Consider the following 21,428-nt stretch of genomic DNA (forward strand, 5'->3'; position numbering starts at 1 on the left):
ATGTACAGATAGACACGGAGGCCCAGAAACATACACCTGAACAAACACAGAGGCACACAGATACACACAGAAGCATGTGTGTCTCTTGAGCAGTGCATGCAGACATAGAAATGTGTGCGCCCACACCAGCAGAGTCCAGCACAGCTTCACAGACGTATCCTTGCATAGACACTTGTGTGTACAGTCATATGTATGCATGCAAAGACAGATGAGTGTACATTCCACAAAGGCGTGCACAAACCAACCCAGGGACAGAGACATGCATGTCTACACAGGCATGCACAATTCCCATGCCAATAAGGTCCACACATACACTCAGCAACACAAACACGTGCACGCAGACACACAGATTCATTCACCCAGAGTCATCCATAGCTAGCCATTCTCATACAGATTTATGCAGACTCACACATATATGCCCCCTTAGACATGGAGATGGTCACACAGATATACAAACAGCGCAGATGAATGAAGACCCAGGCATGGACATGTGAGTATAGAAGCACCTAGACATAGATAAAGAGGTTTACAGGCAAGACTGTATGGGTACAGACACATAGACTCCCACTTAGGCGCACACACACACACACACACACACACACACAGCTATTGTGTACACATGGACACACGAATGTGCAGTAACTCGTACAGGTGAATATTTGCAAGCAGTAAATGTCAGGACTAAGCATGTTCATACAGACCTAGATGCTGTCTCATACACATGGACTCATGCAGAGACTTACATGTAGATACAGGTACAATCACATAGACTTACATAGGTACACATAGACATGGATACTGCCCCCAAAGAGGACAAGACTTCACCCACTCATATGGTGCCACACTCCAAAACCCCCTTACAGGCATTGCACACAGCTCTGTAAATGCACACACATATTCAGACACATAACTGCACATGCAGATGTACACACAGAAGCCAAGTATACCCACCCAGGAGTGCACAAATGCACAGCATATAAAGATAAGAGGCACATACATATCTACAGACATCACAGACCTAAACACACTAAAAATACAGACATAAGCACAGGCACACACATGCACATATGCACAGACACACATTACATGTCAACATAAACACACATTGGAGTGTGCTCATGTGCATACACACACACTGCTCTACAGATGTACTCCTGTGCCATTTGGCATTCAGTCCTAAATGTACATTGATTATATGAATGCGCACACACATATACACCTGCCAACATATAAAAGCATACATGGACTTAATTATGCTACAAACAGAAACAGAAACTTACACATGCACAGACATAGAGACACATGCAGATTTATACATATGAAAACACAGAGATTCAATCACATATAAAAGAACTCACAAGCACTTTTTCAAAGGAGGCTATGACTTTTAAGTACCTTTTTCCTAGCCTCTTCAAGAGAAAATGAAAATTAATGAGCTACCTCTGGTGACTATACTTATAAAAGCAGATGTGGAAATTACCAGAAAAATGTCTAAAAGGTCTGGCGTGCACCATGTGCACACACACCCAAAAGCACACGTACTTCCACATGCACAGAATCACAGACATAGAATCACACGGAAGCACTGAACTGTAAATGTGCATAGCCAAATACAGAAAGATCCATAGACAGATGCACACACACACACACACATACACCCCACCGAGATATCACACAGTATAATGATATTGAAGGACATGGCTTTAGAATTTGAAAACAAACCAAACCCGTGTTTGCATCCTGGCTCCAGCACTTACTAGCTCAGTGGGCCATTTTCCTGCTTTCTCATCCATAACATGGGGGTAATATTAGCATCTATCTGAGAGCTGTTTGAAGATTCATTAAAATGCATGATTTAGTCCCATGCTTGGAATGATAGAGATACTGCTGCAGCAGCTGCTTTTTGGTGTTGCTAGAGCTTCAGAAGTTCTTGGCTGGAATAGTGTTTGGGTTTTGTGGTCAAACTGCATGGTTATATTGTAGAGGTGTATTCACATTCTGTAAATGGTATTCATGAAGAATAGATTACCTTTGCGGACAAGGCCATTTCTGAAATTTTCAGAGACAGTAAGGGATTATTATTGTTCCTGACAGATGGAAAGACCTAAAGGAAATATTTCCGGCTATTGTTGTTTGTTGCAGTTGTCACCGTTACTCGTACACTTTTCCTGCACTCGTACGCTTTTCCTTTTTTGCAGATGTGAGCTGGAGAGAGCCAGCTGGTGGGGGAAGAGGGATCCCTGCCCAGTGCCCGTTTGCCACCTGGTGACCATATTGAGTAAGTACAGTATTTGTGGATTGCTCAGAAATATCCCTTAGTTCATGCCTCTGAGGATGGATCTATTACTTACTTCTAATGAGACAGAGTGTAGTATAAATATTATCCCTAGTTTTCACCTTTCTAAATATAAGAACTCAGGAGACTTTGTTCTTATAATTTAGTAGAAGGGAATGGAATGAGTGTGCAAGTCACGGGTTAAAAATCGTATAGTGATGTTATTGAAAATAATTTGTAATGTTTTAATTTTTTCATTAAAACTTTATTTTTAACAGACAACTTGATTAGGTCTAAGTTTAATTCAATGAAGGCAAAAAGTCCCAACTTATAAAAGGATTTGTTGATGAATCATTTATTTCTGAGTTTCTGAGAAGTTTACCAAAATGACCTTACCAAGATTTGGCAAACAGTTGCTACATCTGTTATACTTTCATTTTTAGGCATTATTTTAAGTCTATAAAAAATACTTAGATAAATACGCCCCAGCCTATACAATGATTATGATAAAATGCCTTTAATTTATTATCATTTAAATATATAACTTTGAGGCTGCAGATTTGGATCAGCAGTTTCATTAAGAAGTATATTTCTAATAAAATGTAATTAGCAAAAGCAATTTTCATATCAAAATAATGAGCCAAATCAGCTTTACCTTCAGAAAAGTGTCTGACTTCATTTTTCAATGGAGAAAATGAATCAATATTCATTCTTAAGAGTATTATTAAAACCATGGAGAAATCAATTATGGAACACTGCTTGTTAAATAGTTTACTAACAAAGTAAATAGAGTTAAATGATAATGAGATTTTTATCCACTTCAAAATAAATTAAGAGATGAAATAATAATTTTGTTTCTCACATGTAATTTTAAGTAAATATAATATGTAGCTAACATAATTCATACATGAAACAAGGAATCTGATGGCAGGCATAGCTTCCTTTGGTAAACGTGTGCAGGTGACTTTAAAACTCTGGTGTTGGATTTCTGGAAATAATTTACTAAGAATCATGTATAAAAATTTACAAATCCATTAATAAGACCACAGAATCAACCTTTTCAACCATATTTTATGAAAGAGAAGTGTATATAGCTAAAAAATAATTACTCTGGCAACTACCATATTTTATTTTTGATAATGGGGGTAGAAAACATGTAATTATTTATAAAATGAAATAAGGATTGACTTTAGTTGAAAAAGATTTCAAGATACAATCAGAGAAAACAGGCTTTAACTATTTTAACTGAATGATGTACCTTATATGAAAGAAATCATATGCAATTTCTATGTATAAATTTTAGCAGTATGAACATTTTGTAGTACAGGAAAACATTCCAGTTATATTTAAAAGAATCAACATCAGCAGTATATATGGATTTTAGTTAGGCGGTGCTTTTCTTTCCAGTTAGTGACATATTTAAGTGATTATTTTTAAGAATAGCTGCAAAGTAATGCCGAATCATAAGTGGAAAAAAAAGTTGTTCATAAGTATATCAGGTTTAGGTGAGAATACACGTGGAAGTTGAAACTTTTGAGAGTGAATTCTCTGCAAACTCTCCATGTTCACATACTTATTGAAAAGAATTCACATATTTAGTCTTGTTTGAAGACCACTGTTCTAGACTATGTTCAGCAACATTGCTCGGTATTGTTGACTGCCACTCTTGAATTTCTGCCAAATGCTTCTATGACTGATCATGTCTGAGCAAAATGTTCTGCAAGGGGCTATTTTGTTTTGCTAATAAATGCATGTATTGACTAGACCTACATTGTCCACTATGGGAGCCACTAGCCATGTGTGGCTATTGAATATTTGAAATGTGGCTAGTGTGAACTGCAATATATTATAACTGTAAAAACAATACATATTAGGTTTCAAAGACAGGGCAAACATAAGTCAAGCATTTCATTGATGTTTTTATATATATTACATGTTGAAATGATAGTGTTTTGGATACAGTGAGTTAAATAACAATGTTAAAATTAATTTCACTTGCTTCTTAAACTTTTTTAAATGTTGCGACATGGAAATTAAAATTACATATATGGTTTGCATTGTATGTATTAGATGATAGTGCTGCTCTAGAGCTTATATTGGAATTCTCTAGCTTTCTTCAAAAGCGTGACCACAGGAAAGATTGATTTGCCCACTAATCTGGCCTAGTTAATTGGTATTCTGATGTAGCTTGTCTCTTTTATTAATGTTTGGATTTCTAGGTTGGGGACTTTCTGGTTGCAAGCAGGAAAAAGTAAAAAAACAATATTCCATTAAGAATACTTAAAAAGTAGTCCTTTATTAGTACCTGGAAATTTTCCAAGTATGAACTTTGGGAAGCTTCTCAGTGAGTGCACATGAAGCTTTTCAAATTCTTCAAAACTGTCAGTGGTGGATATTGCATTCGATTGAAGATACGAAGTTTTTAATCACATTTGAGATGCTTTTTTATGTAATTATGTTTTAATGGAACAAACCACTTCCAAATAAACTATAATGCAATGCTTTCATATCCATATAATTTTAATTTTATACTTACTGAGAGCTTTTTTCAGCTGTTTAGACATATTTTTTTGTTGTATATCACAATACTACAATAGACATGGCCAATTTGAGTATTCACAGGCAATGACAAGTCCATTTCAACTGCCTGATGGCCGACAGCGATTGTAAAATGCCATTGAATATAAGGAGCATTCGATTTCAGAGATGTGAAAATGTGAAACAAATACACATCTTAGAATTGGTTAAATACGGTAAGCCATTTTCCAAGAAAAAAAACACCACAGAGGGCAGACAACCAAATTCCAGACATCAAGCTAGTGAAAACATCATTTATGTGTATTACTGTGCTTACAAAAATAAGATGTGACTGTCCTTTAAAAATTTGTCATAGCATACTTAAACAAACAAACATTACATTATACATTTCATCTAAATTATCGTTTGATGGGTTTTTTAGTATTCTTCTGTGTTTCCTGGCTTGGAAGTGGGAGGGCTGGGAAGAATCAGTGAAGAAAAACCTAGACTGTCATCCAGGCACTGTGGCACATCTCTGATTCTGACGCTCTTGATGAAATAAGAGATTTACAAGAGGTAACAAAACCAAAAGTTTTCATGCATTGACACAAATAAGAGAGCCAGTAACATGTTTCTTCCATTGTTCCTACAGTTAAACGTCATACTAAGATTTAAGCATGTCTTGGCTTCAGAAGCAGGGCCAACTTCATGGGCCTGTGACTTGTACAGTCTCATAGGGCTCTGTGCTTAGAAGGCCTCCGTGCTTGCTTTAATGTTCTGTTTTCATGGTCTTAAAATTCTTAATTTTTGAAAAAGGGGTCCCACATTTGCACTGGGTCCCACAATTGTGTAGCCGATACTGTTCAAAGGAGATACTTGCCAGAGAATAATTAACTGGTTACAAAATTAAATTAGGAGCACTGCTTTTCTAATACTGTGTACTGAATTCTTTCTGTCAGGATTCATAAACATAGTATTCATAAGCTGCTATTGCTGCTGTTGGTTTTAGCAATAATAGTTGTGGAACTAGGACTCTGAGTAGTAGTACTACTCAACAGTGCCTTATATTGACTCCCCCCATTATTCTTCCAACATGGGGCATCTTCTGTGTCTTTATTTTCTTATCTGTAAAATGGCAGTGACATTTCACCCACCCTCCTTAGTCCCAGATAAGGCTGTTAGAATCAGATTGAAATGCCCATGGAAGTACTTGTGATCACAAAAGGTTGAAACAGATATAAAAGATTATTTATTCCCCTCCCCAGCATGGAGTCTGGGCAGCAATCACCTGCCTAGTGTCCTGGGGACTAACACTGGGCTCAGCAGTGAGGTCGCTGTGGCTCATGACTATGGAGCAGGCATTGCAGGGGCTCCTAGAGCCACAAAATCAGTGCCCTTGGAATTTCAAGAGCCAGACCATTGCATCCCACTGCTGTCAAAAGGGCCACGTCAAGGCACTTGGATGGAACTTGCGGACATGCAGACATGGTGAGAGGGCAGAGAAGAGAGGGGAGGAAGTACAGCCAGGAAAGGCCAAGGGAGCTCCCACCTTGGACTGCCAGTTTTCTTATTGCAAAGACTGGAATTGTATTCAGAATTGCCATTACCTGAGTAATAAAAGGAAGCTTTTGCCTCCATTGTGTGAAGAAACTCATTTTCCTGGATGTAAAGGGGGAAAGTGGCACCAGGGAGATCTTGAGGAAGTCAGGAAATGCCATATGCAAGAGTGCCTGCCAGTGACTTCCATGGTACAGCCTGAACGTCTTGTTTCAACAACTGCAGGGGTTTGCTATGATGCAGTGGACAGAGGTGATAGCAGCATTTCAAGTGAGGCCACAGAAAATGCCATTAGAAATATCTTGGCAATGTTCTCTGTCACTGATGGGCCATGATGATCAGCAGTTTGCCTTTCTCACATGTCAGAGATCCCTGAAGACTGTTTCCTGTGGGTAGTGGAAGCAAGGATCAGGGTGCAGGATTTTAGGAGTGAGCGTCCAGGAGAAGGCTGTTGCCTGGCTAAGATGATGCAGTCTATTTGGTTGCAAATCTCTGTTGGGAAGTGAGAGGGTTACTGCCTGTGTCAGGATGCAGGCGGTAAAATGGGTGGGATGTATTTGCATTATTTTGATTCTTTTGTACCCAGGTTTGCGTACTAGGTACAGTCTGCAGCATGTACTGCAGACAGGGTAAACCAGCAGCAGAGAGCCAACGTGTGGTCTGTGATTCATTCAGATCTGACACTTCCAGCTACGTAGCAACTTGGTTTGGGGAGGACACATGGCAGCCTAGACTGGGTCTGGGGACTAGATGAGGCTGCTGATCAGGCAACTGCATTTGTGTGAAAGAGGGTTTGAGCATGTGCACTGAGAGAGGCTTTCATCACAAGGGATCCTGCAGAGGGGAGTTGGCTGTTGCATGCAGAGGTCCGGGTGCCAGCAAAGAGGTGCCTGAATGTGAGAGGATAAGAGTGGGGATCATTGTGAGGGGCTTCCTGGACTAGTTGGATGGGGGCTACCTGCACAGGTGCCTGTCACTGACTTAGGTCAAGCCAACTTAGATGGGACTCCAAGGTTTTTTGAGCTACCTGCAATTCTGTGTGAAGTCCCTACTGTGTTCCCAGACCAACCAAGAGAGGCCACACCTGTTGGTGAAGGTAGGCTTGAAGCTCAGCAAAGACCTCATTTTTAGTATAGGAAGGTTTTGGCACTTCTCTTAGGACTCCAGTGGAGACTAAGGACCAGAGAAGATGATAAGTCTCAGAGTTGCAAAGAACCCTTAAAGGCCATTTAGTGCAATCTGGTATCTCAACTTTGAAGTCTCAGTAAATGGTTTCTCCTACCTCTGCTTCAACACCCCTAGGAATGAGGAGCTCAGTATTTCCTGGGACATTCTGTTCAGTTTCTAGCCATGTTTATTAGTTCTGCCTCATAGTGGACTGCAATCTGTCTCCCTGGGATGCACATTCTGATCTCTGGGGTAAGTCACCTCCTGCCAGTGCATGGTCCTTTTGATCATTGAAGATAGCTCCTCTCCCATTTAGCTGTTCCCTTTGCCTAGCTTAGCCCTGTGGTATTCCCATTTGGTGATTTGGGTACCTATTACCCTTGTTTTCCTCCTCCTGACAGTCCAGGACAGCAGAGTACCAGAGCCTTGCACAGTCTGACAGCTGACTAGCACCCCTCTATTGACCCTGTGACACTTATGGTCAGATTGCATTGCTGCCTCACTCCGAGTTTCCAGACAGTCTAAGTCAGCTGGAAGATGCTCCCAAACCTGCTTCACTGAGGACTACAGGGATAGTGGGCTTCTGACCAAGTGTATTCCACCCACTGAAAACTAGGTCATGGTGGCACAGAGAAGAACAAAGCAGAGGGGGGAAAGTCATCTCGTGTGTCATCTTTCATTGAGAGCTTCAGTACCTGCTTTTCTTTTTTTCATATCTCTAGTTTATTTACATACCATTTCATATGGAGTCTGGGAGCCTGACAAAGTATGGACAAATAAACCTTAAATGGGATTGAGGAATTGTGTTTATCACCTGCATTACTCACAATGAAGCAGAGATGAGCTTGAAACATCCTTCCTTTCATCACGTCCCCGTCCCCTGCCACAGCCTTAGGAATGAACAGCACTACCTGCAAATAGAGGAAAACTTGAAAATACAGCAATTTGATGTTTTTCTTCCTGTAGATTTTAGCTAATAAGTTTGTTCACTACATGGGCTGAAAAGTGTGATATACATAATAATCCCCAGCAGAATGTAAAGAAAATGTGATGTGGTGGATTTGTGCTTCCTATAATTGAATAAGAGCAGGATCCAGTGTAACATTACATTTTGAGAATGTTCATATTCCTGATGGATTTATACAATCAGCACATATCCCAGTGATCACTCAAGATCATGTAATTAACACTCCATGCAAGGGTTAAATGCAAAATTAGGACAAGAGGGGACGTAGCTGTACATGTATTTATGGAGATAGTAGAACAGACTATTTGCTACTGGGAACGTTCTGGAAAGAAGAGCCATATGGGTATTGTACCATGTTGATGAAGAAGTTCCCCCCCACCCCTTCGGCATTCACTGCATTTGCTGCTCCTTCTACCTGTCCTCTTGGGGCTGGAGTTCCTGCTGTCTCAGAGCTGTTCCTTGCCTTTGCCCTACCATTAGTGCGCTGAAGAAAAAAGCAGGCAAGCTTCAAATGCAAACCAGACTCATTTTTATAAGGAAAGATAAAACACTTTTCCTGAATTTTCAAAAATCTTTACTGTAAAAGCATAGGTGTTTCCTTGGTAGGAAAAATAATAAATGCAATAAAAAAGCTTTATTTAAGAAAGGGTGGGATGAGCTGGATTTTGCATTTTTTCAATTTGGAAGTCTCTGGACTAGTGAATAAAGAATTACTTTGGAATGAGTTGTGTCTTGGCCTGCCTTTTCATGCAGAGCAGCACAGTGATTGCATGTGAAGCTAGGTGTACTGGCTTTGATCTTTGTTCTCTCTCAGCTGGCAGTGGGAAGGGATGGCTGTGCCCAGGTGCCTTCGCTAAGAGCAGAACGTTTTGAACGGGCAGAATTGGCCCCAGGCAGCATAATTCCACTGGTGCTTTGGCCTGTTTGGCTGTATCTCATCCCCACCCTGGACTCTGATTTCCCCCTCTTTGGACAACGGTCCATTAGCAGGGACCAGAGTGTACAATGGGTGATGATGTCTTGTGCACTTGAAGAGGTACTTCATGCTCCTTTGCAGGTAAAACACTGAGATAGAAGAATGGACAGTAACTGCCACTCCAGAAGAAACCACCTCACTTTTCATTTTAATGAAACTTACATAAGTTATGAGCTTCGAATTTAATTTAAATATACCAGAAACTAGGCTTCTTGTGTAGAGAAAGGAAACTGTGAGGCAGCAAAAGTGTTTCATTTAGTTTCATGGTAATGGCGGCAGGTGAACACTTGACCTGGCGGGCACAGATCTCTTCCTCTGTATATTCAGCCTCTTTCTCTTCCTCCACCCAATCAGTTAAGGGTCAGTTCTCTGATGTAATTCTGTTCAGTTTATGCAGACAAGGAAACATCTTATGATTGAGTGCCAAATAATTACAGTTTACCCCATTGGCATTTACTGGCAACTCACATGTTGAACAGGAAGGCAGAAAACTTGGATTCACATCTAATCTATTGATTAGTTGGGTAATCTTTATCTCATTACCAGTTTTCTTATCTGTAAAATGGGAAGAACAGTAATATTTCCTCTTCCTCCCTCACAATTATTGTGAGGAAAAATGAGAAGATTTGTATGAATAGACATAAAATATAATGTGCTATACAGTTGTGAAGTGTTACTGTTAATTATAATGATAAACATAAGTGAACTTTCAGATGTGGAAAGCAGTATCTAACATATTTAGTGAGTAGCTTTCATTGCTCCAGTAGTTATTAAAACTGGAGATTTTAACGTATACTTCCATTTCTTGGATCAAATTTGCAGACATCTTTTGATGCACTTTATAAAGATAAGGATAGTTCAGCTGAATTCAATCAACCTATTTGTTAGGATGGTCAGTTTTCATGGATGTAAAAAAATGGTGCTTCCCCCAGTTCTGTAATAGCTTTTAGATGACAGCTCTGTAACCTGTCCAGTGTGAGGCAGTGGTACAGACGAGACATTCCAAGTGGCCGTGGGTAAAGGAATATAAAACATTTTCTAAAATTCTCTTGATTATCCTGATGGGAGAGTTTTTGTGATGCATTTTGTTTAGCCCAACCTGAAAGATAAGCACATTGGCACAATTTATAAAATAATGAAAGATGGGGGAAGAGGTTTTGCAGATGGTGGAGGAGAATAGGTTGATTCAGAAGCACACAGGTACCAAAGCAAGGAGTTTGAGAGCAGTTCAAGGAAGGCTCGAGAAGCCAGAATAAAAGAGCAATTTGAAGCTGAGCAAATGACCTAGACACGAAAGAAGAGAAACACAGCCTTCAGCTTGTGCCCAGGAGAGAAGCAGACTCAGAGCATATACAAATTATGGGAAGAAGTAGGAGAGGAGGAGAGAGGAGCCTGGAGGAGGAAGAGAAGTAATATCTGTGGGCAGCAGCCTGGAAAAGACTTTAAGTTTTGTGACTTACAAGCATGACTATTAATAGAGGACTGTTTAACCTGTGAAATAATTGCTGTGCATCCAAAGCGAGATGCATGTGATATAAAATAAGACCTGAGAACTTCAACTGGTTTGCCAGTGCACAAAATAGATTTTGAAGAGGCTTCAATTTCTTTCCATGGCTGGGTGAGCAAATTGGCTGAGGTGGAGTTTCACAGGAAACAAGAAAATTAGCTTTGTATTTGATGCAGAGCATTAAGGCTTCCTTAAAGAGATTAAATCAAAACCTTACTACAGTCCACTAATGCTTTATTAATGTAGCAGACATTTTTTGCTTTCAAGTTTTTCATTTAAACTTCTGTTTGCGAATATTATTAAATTTCTTGAGATTAAGGACCTTTAAAGCCCTTCGTTTGCAAAGCCTACTATTCCATTCTCTGCGGGAGCTCAGAAAGCCCTCTGCACATTTATCCCACAGTCCCCATTACTGCCTCAGGTTTAAGAAAGACAAAGGGGAGCAGAAACTCTTTGCGGAGTGAAACTTGGCTGGGGCAAGCAAGATGTCCCCAAGATCCTTCCTTCACGTTTGCCATGTCACCCTCTCATTCTCCCGGATACCTGAGTGGTGATTATTCTAGGGACAGGGCATTGTATTCAGCCCCAGAGGGGAAGTCTGGCTCAGCCTCTTTAACGGGCTTGCCAGAGTGCCCATCCGGAACGGTAGGATCTCCTGGCTCTGGATTCTCTGTTCTTTAGACTTTTCTCCCACTCTCCCTTTGGCTGTCACTGCCGTCACCCACACTGCTCCTCTTCTGCAGTTTGGCTGTCCAAACTCACCCCATCCTCATCTCAGACCCACCCTTATCGTCCCTTCCACCACAAGTAAGAAACAGAAACTTCAGTGATCTCTGACATTTCCAGCTTTGCATACTCCAGGGGCAAAACCTAAAAATCTTATCAGCTCCGAGGTTAAGAGGAAGAGGTGGACAGAACAAGGCCCTAGACTTTCTTGTAGGAAAAGGCTTCTCTGTCCTTAAAATCAACGACCCTTCACTGTGCCTGTTACTCTAACTGCGTTGGCTTGCATCTTCCCAGTATGGCTCCTGAATGCAGCCAGAGTAACTGGGCTCTGTGCAAGTCCATAGTGAAGGTGCTCTTGCTTTCTCTGTGCAAACATTCATATGTCTTGGAAATGTATCATTGATTGGGAAGGCTGTCTTTCACAATTTTTTTGTGAAAATTCACATCTGATTCCTACTGGGTAGTGTAAAATTGGACAAACAGTGTATTGCTTTTCTGGGTAAATGGGGATTTTCTCACCACTGTGTAATTAAATCAGAATAAAGAAAAGAAAAAAAGAAAAAAAAAACCCTTGCTATGGAAACAAAGCTTCCATCCTTAAGCCCTGATTTCAAGTGTTTATCAAACTGCCTGTCTCTTCTCCCTCTCATCTGTGTGTCCCTTTCTCACACAGATCTAGTCAAAATGATCTAAACAAATTATATAGATATCAATCTGTAAAAAAAATGTATCTCCTATAATATTGCATATATATGTCTTTGAACACCTAGATTTTTTTGATATCATTCAACTATTTTCATGTTCCCTTCTCATGCATCTAAGCATCTTGAGGCTGGAAGTTCTATCTCCTTTACTTTCCACATCCCTTGGAGGGCCTAGCATAGCGATGCCTTGTGTAGAGGTGCCCAAAGATTGAATGCACTGAGGACAGAATCAGTGTGTACGTGCCGTTTTGGCGATTTGCTCAGTTATGAAGTGTAACAGCGACAAGCCATAGAGAAGCCGTACTGCATGGGGCCACATCAACCCTAACACAAACCATTCAAGAGAATAATGCAAGGAACAAAAAGAACCCAAACACATTAACCCACAGCCCTCTTATAGTATGCAGTTGCCTATTAGGGAAGCACATGATGATCATTGCTAAGGGTCTTTCTTTTGGGAAAGACTTTTTTGTTCCCACCTGCTCCTGAATATCAGGCAGGTTGCTATTAGTGTTTAAGTGACCTTCACTGACTCTTGTTTTCTTCAAAAATAGATGAGAGACTAAAGAGGTTTGTGTAACCAAGCAGTGGCCTTTAACACCCCAGACACCCTTTTGTTTAACACAAGTCTGTTAATGAGGCTTCTGATTGCTCCTTCCAGATGTGTGGATTGTTCCAGAAATCAATCACTCTGTTCAAGTGAGAAACTCTTGAGTTAATTCGGTCCTTTAACCACCTCATTCTTTGTGTGTGTGCTGAAACTGATGGTTGGGGAGGCATCAGATAAACTGTACAAAGCTTGCTACCATAAAAAAAAAAAACCACAACAACAACAAAGTGGAAATTCGAGATTTTAAATTTTAACATAAAATGAAAAGCTTCTGATCAGTTTCTTTGTTTTATTCAGTATTAGAGAAAATATTTCTTTGCCAGTCAAGAAAAAGGAGAATTAGGTCAGACACTACCTCCTCAATTACCAGACTCTTTCAGCATAGTGAGAACAGCCTGATTCCAGAGTGTGCAGCCACAAATATCAGTACAATCAGTACAAGCCCTTCCACCCTTGGGCCTCAGTCTCTTTGTTCATAGGTAGAAGAGTTGGATCAAATATCTACCGGCCCTTCTAGTAACTCTATGAAACATCTTTTCCTTTATTACTGTACATAGAGCCATTTGGGAATAGTAGCTAATAGGGAGGTAAAAGTCATACCCACTCAGAGGATGATGGTCCTTTAAACATACTCCCATGGTAGAAGTGTGCCTTCACCTCCAGTATAGAGTACGTGTAAAATACACACCAAACTTACAAGATTTAAATGAAGAAATCGTTGACTATCCCATTATTTTTTATATTGATATGTTGAAATGATAACATTTTGAATGTATTTGGTTATATAAAATAAGTCATAAAATTAATTTACCTTTTACTTTTCACTTTTTTCCATCTGTTATCGAAGTATTTTAGAATTATATACATGGTGCATATTTCTATTGAACAGTCCTGTCTAGAGAGTAGCTCCTATGCATGCAACCTGAGTTCCAGTTACTTAGAAACCCCTCCCCAGGTTGAAACCATCTACACTTGTGTTTCTTAGCCTGGGATGCACTTTAGAATTACATGGGACTCTTTTAAAAAATACTGATCCTCTCCTCCCTATGGCTCTAATTCATCTGATACAACTCATAATGACCTTTCTTTTATGCCCTGAATTTCTTCCATAGAGCCATAGCTGGTGTGATCATAAAGAAATAGGATGCTGTTTGATGAATGCTAGAAACATGTATAAACCGCTGGTTGGACAGCTGCTGGGCCAAAGCAGGTGCAACACTCAAAGAGGCTTAGCTTAGACTCTCAACGAGTTCTCAGGAGCAAAAGGGCCTTCGCCTTAGCTCTTCTGTGATTAAAAATCAAGCAAACAGACAGGAAACAGTAACTTGAATTAATTGATTAATTCTGTCTTAGTTGCTGCTGCTTATTTGAGTTTCTGAAATCAGCTTGCTGCATTCCATCTGGCCTCCCAGGGAGATACTTGGCATCACTTGGTCTGTTTTCAGAGAGGAAAACCGGGCTCAAGGAGTGTGACCATCTCCTTGGTTAAGAGAATTCCTTCTGCCAAATTTTTGTTATTTTGTTTAGTTTTAGTTTTAGTGGGGGGATTTTGTTTGACTCCTAAGTGGTCTAAGGAAAGGAATGTAAAAAAGGTGGTTTGATTGGAACTGAACTGCCCTTTATAATGGTGCAAGCAGCCAACAAGTTCATATTAATGCCTCATAGCATAGGCTGCATTTTCTAGCCTGACCCTCAAATTCTGGGGGTCGCCCTCTCTGAGGCCTGCTATCCCCAACTGCTCACCGGATCTGTGGTTACTTATGGTCAGGCCCTAGCATGGCCTTAGGTAAGGAGGCAGCTGCCTTCCTTCTCCTGAGAGTCCCCTTCGTTCTCAGAGCTGTAGGCACCTGCCCAACCGCTATGGATGACTAACACCGGAGTCCTGATAATGAATTTGGAACAGGTTTTTGAAATAACAAAAAACCCCAGGCTTCTAAGTCAGACTCTACTGAATTGTATTTGGGATCCTGGAAAGTCACAGTACTTCCTGACTCTAGGTGTGCCTGAGAAAGAGGTGCTGAGTTACTGGGCAGTTAATGGCCAGATTTGCTACCCCCTACAGTGATGCAGTGGAGAGTTAATAAGAGAAACATTCCCGTGAAAAATCCTATGTGTCCACAGTGCCCTGAGGTTTGACCAATCCTCTGTCTAGGAGTTTTGATTAAATGCCACTTCCCTGAGTTCAAGATTAAGTTAAAGGTGTCCCTGTTATCTGAGTTACTTTGGAGCGGCTCTGCTACTTACTAGCTCTGTGACATTGGGCAAATAAGTTATCTAAGCTCTACTTGTAAAATAGGAACTGTAATAGTACCTACTTCATAGTCACATGAGGATTTAATGAGTTACTCAACATATATCTAGCACCTTACACAGTAGGTATCGTGCCCAGAATAGCAGCTGAGGAAAGGTTTCTGGAGCGACTAAATGAATGAATTCGTGAGTATTAATGTTTAATTCATGAACAGAGATGCTTACAGAGATGCCCTCCTTTTGGATCAATCTGAAAGTACAGGGTTTAGTATGGGAGCTAATTACTAAAGCCTAATTAGTTTCTCTATCAAATACTTAGACTCAGCTTATCTCTGTTCCCCAAAATAGATGCTAGACACTGATGGAGAGCTAGAGAAAACATTTCCTACCAATTGGCTTTGAGTCTCACACTGGCCAGAGTGCACATTTTATGTTGCAGAGAGATTTTAGGGGATCAAATTGTTCTCAAATTTGTGAAAAATGATAAGTACAGATAATTTATAGCCAAATATAAGTAAATTCTACTAAGTAAGGAGCTGTAAAAATAGGCAAGCATTGAGTTAGATTGGTAATTATCAATTGTATTTTATTGAAACATGTAAATTTAAGTGCATGAAGAGAAAAGGAGAATTCTCTGAACTGCTTATATTAACCTTTCCTTCCCAAAAATAGAACAAAGGGTGACTAGCAGCCCAACTTTTCTTTTTAAGAACAGGTATAAGAGGAGAGTGATATTATCTCAACAAAGAGATATTACATAGAGCCATGGATTTAGATTTTTTTATGTAAGGTAAGATTTGAAAAGATAACATCATGCTTTTTTTACTGAGTACAGATTTCATACTGTAATCATAACCTAAATCACATTTGAATGAAACTTTGGAAATAATACAATGTGAAACCTCATAAATTAGGAGATAGTTGTGATTACAGTGAATAAAAGTGGCATGCTTTGAAATTAGGCCAAGAGTAGAGAGTGTCAACCCTGACATAATTCAATGGAAATCTAATTTTAAAGCCACATCACCTCCATGGTTTCATTTTATTTTTTTTAATCCCAGGATCATTTTCTTTTGACATCTCCATCATAGGAGCTCTGTGGAATGGGCGAAAGCAGCACAGAATAATAGGACCTCTCGTGTGTGCAGAGACAAAGTGAGAAAGAGACAAAGTGCAACAAGAGTAAGGGAGGCTGAATGTACAGCTGGCCCAGCAGATACTGCAGTGAGCCAGGTCACAGAAGCAGTTGGAGCTTTACCGTGTAGCCCATGAGCCTGGGCAAACATCAGGAAATAGATGTTTACAATGCCATTGCTTTATTTTCAATTTTGTTAGTAGCTTTTTAAATCAGCGTGGTATTTTATAGCAATTAACTATAATTACAAATCTTAAAAACATTTTTGTGGATAATTACATGCCTAAATATTGTTCCTTCATTTTCATTTAATTCTAAAAGAAATTAACTGTGCCATTTTGACAAGTGCTTCGTGTTCTTAAAACTGATTGTGAATACTCTATTGCTTAAATTTGTTGTTATACATTTTCACAAACTTTTCCCCAGTATGAAACTGTCTATAAAGGTTTGCAGTTAAGTCCCCTGTCTGTACACTACTCTTACACCTCTGATTGCTTGAAAGGGACTGTCACCACTGACAAAGAAAAACGACCCACCCAACTAATCAGTGGCAGAGTAGATGAGATTTGAGCTCCATAATTTCCAAAGGCAATTGTTTGGACACTTGGCAACAGGCCACCAAGTGAGTTATCGATCCCTTGGATCTCAGCCCATTTTGCTCACCACGACTGACTTTCTGTCATCAGGCCACTAAAACTGTGTGTTTGGAGGAGATGAAAAAAACATAAACACACTAGTAGTTTCTGTAACTTGACCGGCTCAAACTATCGAAAGTAAGATATCACAGGCATCAACAATAGGGTAGTGGAATGGGAGAAATACTGACCACTTGGGCTTAGATGTGCTGTATGCATCTCCAAAATCCAGTTAACTGGCCCAGATAACACCTGCAATGCTGTGGAGGAGAGGGATCAAGGTAACAGTACTGATGAGGAATTTCACGAAGTGTTATATTTGCAGTGAATTCTTAAAAAGAAGAGCAGAGTAAAGGGGAAGACACAGAAGCCGTATGACCAAATTCCAATTCAAATGTTTATTGACTATGCAACCTCTCATGATTTTGTAGGGGGATAAATTAGGTAATGTTGGTACAATCACTGAGGATAGGTAGTACTTGACACTTTGCAGGTTCTTAGCAAATGTTCTTTTTCTTTCTTTCCTTAACTTTTACAGTTGTGTTGTTCTATAAAGAACTCAGTTTTGAAGTCCTTAATTTCGAGATATTTTATTTTTACTAATTTCTCAATCAGTGACCTAAAAATGACCCATTATTAACTTGTAGACCCATATAATTTTTTATATTTTAAAACCTTTCTGCCATTGCATTATAGTACAAGTTTTTTGTTACTTTTCTTGTATTACCAGGCACTAAAATAATTTTTCTAATAATGTGAAAGGAATACTAGCATTGGGGTACAAGTGCACTGGCAAAAGAATGCATAGTTTTCTTTTCTAGAATGTATGCAGGTACTGTATGAACCTCAAGATAATTTTTTCTTTATAGGTTTTTGTTACTTTGTCCTGTTCTCTTGGAAAACGTTGATGTTTACTCTTCTAATTTCTCCAGTGGCAAAGCAAAGAATAATGCATTGTCTTAAATGTCAGTACTGACAGTGGTAACTGATGGCCACTTGATTGTATAGGTGTGAGTGACAGGTCCCAGAACTCACAGCCCTTCCACCACATACAGCTCACCTCAGCTTGGATGGCTGACTCCTACCCAGCTCGGCCTTGTTTCACTTGTTCGTTAAGGGGCTACATTCATTGTGAGGAATCATTCATCCAGAAAATATTTATTGAACCCATTTACTTGACCAGGAGTTCTGCTGGGTGACAGAACATGGAGATGCTGAGGTTCAAGCCCAAGTGGTTCCAACCTTAAGGTACCTATAGTCTAGTAAGTAGCTAAGACCTGTCCATGCATAACTCTAACAAAGATAAAAAACAAAAATGTCCAAAGGAAGAGCAGGAGTTATTGAAGTTCAGAGAAGGTAGTGATTACTTTCAGTTGGGGGAATTCAGGAAAGGCTTCACCCACTCACCATTCAGAATTCATTCAACAAACAAATGAGCAAGAGACTGCTAGGCTGAGGACACGAGAGAAAAAACTGCCCTAAAGGACTTCACCTTCTAGAAGGCAAACACTAGACTAATGATAGCACCCTGGTGTAGGGTTACGCGTTACAGAAGATGAGGGAAGAACAAAGTGCAGAGGGAGCTAGGAGCTAATGTCTTTGGGGAAGCCAAGGAACGAGCCAAAGTTGAAACAGAGTTTGAGCTGAGCTTTCTCTAGTGAGTTTATAGGCAAGGGAATGTGACTGCCATGCATGTAAATAGGTCTCCAGGCAAAAGGTGCTAAGTGCCCTAAGATAAATGGAGACAAAGAGCTGTGAGGGAGGATTCAGGGGTGGACGTGTTTACTTGCGGCTGGGGCCTCAGGAAAGTGTCAAAGAGGGCAAATTGGACCTGGGCTTTAAGGATGAGAAGTTCAACAGGGAGAGGGGTAAGGAGGGGATACTACAGAAGGAACAGTATGAGTAGAGGCACGGCCTGTTACTGATGAGTCCTTTGAAGTGGCTGGAGGGGACTAGCCCCAGGTGGTGACAGTGTGAGGCAAACCCCAGATGCAGCTGGATCATGGCAGGTAGTGAATGCCTAGCGGGGGTCACGGACTTGCTTGAGAATGCTGTGTGTCTTTTGTTCTGACTATGCTTTGGGATTGAGTGAAAAGTGAGGGCCCTGGAATTGGACAGCTTGGGTTCAAATACTGCCGTACCATTCACATTCAAGCTCACTGGTGAACTTGAGCAAGGCTCTCTGGGCCTTGGTTTTAACATCTGTAAAATGGGACTGGCAATACTACTATTTCCCAGGGGATTGGCTTGCTTCATCTGTTTGAATCTCTTAGGATAGTGCCTGGCAAGAGGGAACACTGCGTGTGTCAGCTGTTAGTAGCCGTATATTCGTTGTAGCAGTGACAATAAATCTCTGTTAGAAAGAGTATCTGGAGTATAAGGAATTTTCCATAGGGAATTCTTGTGCTGGGAACTTGCAGACACATACTTTTGATGACCTGACCTTCTTGAGAAAACCAGTAGCAAACCTCAGGGGTTATTTAAAGATGATCAATACTATCTGCTTTGCATAATTGTTGAGGTATGCCTCAGTTGAGCCACGTCATAGCCTCATATAATATCCAGGTCTCAGCAGCTAGAAATGGCCCAACCAGAATGTTGGCTGCCAAGACAATGTGAGCAACTAATAAAACAGGTCGAGGATCGGGCCCAAGCTAGCATTTCTGAGAGCCCCTCCATCTAGGACACAAACCACATCATCCGCAAAGCTTGTGAACAGTAGGGATCACCTGTGGTTAAGCTTAAGGCTGTGCTGAAAGTCTCGCAAGGCCAGAATTTAATTCACATGTCCCAGGTACCTTAGTTTTCACACCCCTACCCTCCAGCGGAAATTTAATGTGAACGTGTTGCTGTGTGCAAGTACTATGAAAGTGTTCCCACTGGGGGCCTGTTCACAAGAAACAGGCCCAGCCTGAGAACAATGATCTGCAAAGCTGTGGAATCTGTTCTTTCTTGTTGTTGACCCTTTGTGCATTTTTGGACACATTTGACAAGTACAGGTGCATTTAGCAGGTGGCCCATGATTCAGTATTATTCCCCTTGTGTGCCCAGCTCTAGATTCAGCATGGATGTCATCATAAATGTGACTCTTTCTTATGGGCTGCCCTCACCTTTGGTTCATTGAATCTGGTTCTTGGTCATCACTAAGCACAGAGGCTGCTGTTGTAAGACAGAGGCATCTTAGTAAGTACTGGAAGAGCCCACGTGTCTCCCTTCTCAGATGAGCTTTAGCATCGTGAGTTCAAAGGTCCCTTTACAGATTTACGACAAGCCCCTGGAAGTTCCTGAGACACAGAGCAATTAAAATGGATCTCTTTTTGAGACCTCTGTGTCTTTCACTAGCGAAGCTCTTTGCAAATAATATTTTGTAGGCCTAAAAGTAAGGGAATCATCTTGCATTGAAAAAGTTATTGTATGTCTTAATCAAAAAGGATTTAAAGGTGGCTGGTGGCAGGTATTCTGCCAGTAATCAAATAGCCCTTCAAAGATTAAGCCTTAAGTGTCTGCTGCCCAATTTATGCACCTTCCATCAGAAAGAGGATCTTAACTCATATCCTGTTTTTGGTAAACATTTAGCTAGAAAAAATTGTATTTGCCTCCTTAGAATTGGTTTTCTTGAGGGGACATTTTGGATGGCTCATGCTTATTTTAGAAGACTATCCATGGAAGTTTCCTAAAATAAATGTACTTGTGGCAAACAGAGACTTTCAAAATCATTCATAAGGTAGAACTAGAAATGTAGAAATGAGAGAAGCTAAATTCAGAGCAGTTAGGTTTATTGAAAGAACATGGCAGTTGGGTTTGAGCCTACCTGTCTGACCTCGAATAAGCTAATGTTCAGACTCAGTTTCTTCACCTGAAAAATAGGGCCAGGAAGATCTTTTTATAACATAGTGTTGTGCTGAGGGAGCATATATTAAAATAATATATGGGAAATGCTTTGTAAGTGGCAAACTGCAATTCAAATGTAGGCAATTACTGTTATTATCATCACTGTCCAAGGTCCTACCGTTTACAGCTAGCCGGTCGGTTTGTCAAAAGAAAAGAAAAGGAAGCAAGCAAGTACTCATATCTTTCCCCACTAGATGGCAGGCAGGCCACTTGGTTAAATACCATCTGGGTTAGGGATCTAACCCAAAGCAATACTCTGTTTTGCGAGGCAGTGCCGCAGTGGACAAAGGGTGAATTTGAAATTGTGAAAAGCGAGACAGCCTGTATTGTTAAAACAAATATCATCAAAACGCCATTGGTTTTCAATTTACCAAAATTTTGTATTTCTGAAACATGGTCCTTTTCCTTTGACTATGAGCAAGAGGACAGTCAGCAAATAATTTCTGCAAATAAGGAAAATGTTTAGCCCACTCAGAGTGCTAGCTAACCGACTTAACAATTACTTATAGCA

General features: G+C 40.2%; 1 long non-coding RNA gene across 1 annotated transcript in view; it reads left to right on the forward strand.

Moving 5' to 3' along the window:
* Nucleotides 1-21,428, forward strand: part of LOC118913884 (uncharacterized) — a 44,995-nt gene that overhangs the window by 16,383 nt on the left and 7,184 nt on the right. The window contains exon 4 of the long non-coding RNA XR_005025387.2: nt 2,199-2,278. This is a non-coding gene — a long non-coding RNA (uncharacterized LOC118913884). The remainder of the gene's footprint in view (nt 1-2,198; nt 2,279-21,428) is intronic.

This window comes from Manis pentadactyla, chromosome X, assembly GCF_030020395.1.
Source record: "Manis pentadactyla isolate mManPen7 chromosome X, mManPen7.hap1, whole genome shotgun sequence".
Lineage (NCBI taxonomy): Eukaryota > Metazoa > Chordata > Mammalia > Pholidota > Manidae > Manis > Manis pentadactyla.